At 43.8% G+C, this 3,072-nt stretch overlaps 1 pseudogene; it reads left to right on the top strand.

Annotated features, from left to right (window-relative positions):
- Nucleotides 1–818: 818 nt before the first annotated feature.
- LOC110592636 lies at nucleotides 819–1,280 on the top strand (annotated as a pseudogene).
- The last annotated feature ends 1,792 nt before the right edge of the window (nucleotides 1,281–3,072 follow it).

Below are 3,072 nucleotides of genomic sequence, written 5' to 3'. Positions count from 1 at the left end.
AGAAGAGCAAACTTAATCACTTTTCAGTGATTTGATGTATATATAGGACCAGTGCATTCAGGGTGAAGCTAGATATTTTTCCTTCTGGGATCATTCTAAAATTTTGAAAACAATATGGGAAAAAAAAAAAAAAGCCACTCCAGGATCTTTAAAAATATCCTTGGAGCCACTGAGTTTACTCTTAAAGCAACAATTCAGTATGTAGCATTCATCCAAATGCCACCTGTCAAGGTATGGGACAAATAGACAAACACACCATTCTCTAGCCTGTAAGGGAGAAATGTCAACCTGCACCTGTCATAAGCTAGTCTTTATGCAGAGAAATGATCCAGTTCTCAGTCCAAAAAGACATGGGGAGAGGCTCACTTGCCCTCCTGGCCTTCCCACTGTGGGTGAGTCCTCAGCCTCATTTCCCTGCTGCTAAGAATTTGTTCACAGCTGCTGTTTAGAGACCAGAGGAGCTTGAATCATCCTCAAGTTCTGCAGAAACGATGAAAGTGATCCAGTGAAAGAAAATGTAGTATTTATGCAGTCTAGGGACACTGGCTCCAGACATCAGCTCACCAAGGCTGCTGATGCTGCCCTGGCTACCCTCCCAGTTGGAGGTCTGACCACTCTTGATTGCAGAGCAGAGGGGAGAAGGGAAGATGGAGCGAAGGGGAGGTGCTGGTGAAGTCATGAAACCTCTCAGGCCAGCCCCGGAGCCTGTCTTCCCGGAGGATGTGCATGCTGCTCTGACTAACAGCTGTCTTTAGTTAAAAGTAAGAAATCTCTAGCTCTTCCCTCTTGTGGCCATCGCTGAAGCACCAGCGGCCAAGATGAAGTTCAGTCTCTTTGTGACTTCTGACTGGAGCAAGAGTGAAAGCGGCATTTCAGTGCACCTTCCCACATTCGCAGGAAGATCATGTCTTCCCCTCTTTCCAAACAGCTGGGACAGAAGTACAACGTTCGATCCGTGCCCATCCGAAAGGATGATGACGTGCAGGTTGTGCGAGGACACTACAAAGGTCAGCAGATTGGCAAAGTAGTGCAGGTTTACAGGAAGAAGTACGTCATCTACATGGAACGAGTGCAGCGGGAGAAGGCAAACGGCTCAACTGTCCAGGTGGGCATTCACCCTAGCAAGGTGCTTATCACCAGACTAAAACTGGACAAAGACTGCAAAAAGATCCTTGAACGTAAAGCCAAATCTCGCCAAGGAGGAAAGGAAAAGGGCAAATATAACGAAGAAACAATTGAGAAGATGCAGGAGTAAAGTAATCTTATATGCGACTTGAAATAAAAACTGTTAAAATGAAAAAAAAAAGTAAGAAATCTATATTTAGCTAAAGGACTTGTAATGGGATTAGTACTTTTGTTTTTGGTATATCCATAAAGTAGATGAACGACCTGCATGATCTGGATGGGAGAGAATAGACAGTTACTAAATCAAGAAGGCGCTGCTTCATATCCAAGAAGAAAATGGTGAAGGAACTCTTCAAAGGTCCTCAGAGATTCTAAGTGGATTCAGAGACCCCATGTGAACATTCAGTGAAGCATTTTCTCGAACATCAAGGAAATGCAATCTTTCTGCTTGCTATATAAAGGAAATGTAATGTTTTGTAATGTAATGTTGCCAATAAAATGGTCACGATGAAGACTGTGTAGAAACAGGAAGCAATGCAGAATTTCAATGGCAAGTTAAAATAGAAACACATGCAGAAATTTGAAGATTTTATTTATTTATTTGAGAGAGAGTGTGTGCAGGAGCGTGCAAGAGGGGAGACGGGAGGGGCGCCGGGGAGGGGAGGGACAGAAGAAGAGAGAACCTCAAGCATACTGTCCACTGAGCACGAAGCCCAACTCAGGGCTCCATCTCTGAACGCTGAGATCATGACCTGAGCCAAAATCAAGAGTTCCGATGCTCAACCAACTGAGCCACCCAGGAGCCCCACGCATGCAGAAGTTTGTATGCAATAATGACAACAGTTAAGTGTAAAAATTATCATCCTGAGAGAGAACATGCAAACATGTAAGTAGTGATTTTGTTACGGTAGAAGAACAAAGAGCGGCATGTCATTCGTGGATACTTTTTCAAAAGTTAAGGCTCCGTTAGTGTTTCAATATGGATTTGGATATATGGATAACAATCCTATCATCTTTAGTTTGCACATCCAAGTAATTAAGTGTCAACTTTAGGATGCACATTGTGGCAACAAAATGAATTTCCTCTTCTCAGGCGCCTGGGTGGCTCAGTTGATTAAGCAACTGCCTTCAGCTTAGATCATTGTCCTGGAGTCCTGGGATCATCCCTCATCAGGCTCCCTGCTCAGCAGGGAGTCTGCTTCTCCCTCTGACCTTACCCCTTCTTGTGCTCTGTCTCTCTCTCTCTCTCTCAAATAAATAAAAAAATCCTTTAAAAAAATTTCCTCTTTTTTTTAAAATTAATTTATTTATTTGAGAGAGCGAGAATGAGAGAGAGAGAGAGAGTACATGAGAGGGGGGAGGGTCAGAGGGAGAAGCAGGCTCCCCGCCGAGCAGGGAGCCTGATGCGGGACTCGATCCCGAGACTCCAGGATCATGACCTGAGCCGAAGGCAGTCGCCTAACCAACCGAGCCACCCAGGCGCCCAGTTTCCTCTTTTTAAAAGTAATTTGAAGCATGCATTTCAAGCTTGTAGAGTATTTGGGGTTAATTATTAGTATAGAGATCAATTTATTATATTTGTTCATTTCTCTTTGTTACCACTTTGCTTTAAATTAAATGATCAGGTTTTTAAAAAATTTTATTTTATTAGGTTATGTTAATCACCATACGTTACAGCATTAGTTGTTTTTTTTTTTTTTTAAGATTTATTTATTTGACAGAGAGAGACACAGCGAGAGAGGGAACACAAGCAGGGGGAGGGGGAGAGGGAGAAGCAGGCTTCCTGCAGAGCAGGGAGCCCTTTGCGGGGCTCGATCCCAGGACTCTGAGATCATGACCTGAGCCGAAGGCAGACGCTTAACGACTGAGCCACCCAGGTGCCCCACATCATTAGTTTTTGATGCAGTGTTCCATGATTGATTGTTTGCGTATAACACCCAGTGCTCC

The sequence above is a fragment of the Neomonachus schauinslandi genome, chromosome 12 (genome assembly GCF_002201575.2).
Source record: "Neomonachus schauinslandi chromosome 12, ASM220157v2, whole genome shotgun sequence".
In the NCBI taxonomy this organism is placed as follows: domain Eukaryota; kingdom Metazoa; phylum Chordata; class Mammalia; order Carnivora; family Phocidae; genus Neomonachus; species Neomonachus schauinslandi.
Note: the sequence above shows the minus strand (reverse complement) of the source record. Positions and strands in the feature narration are given on the sequence as shown.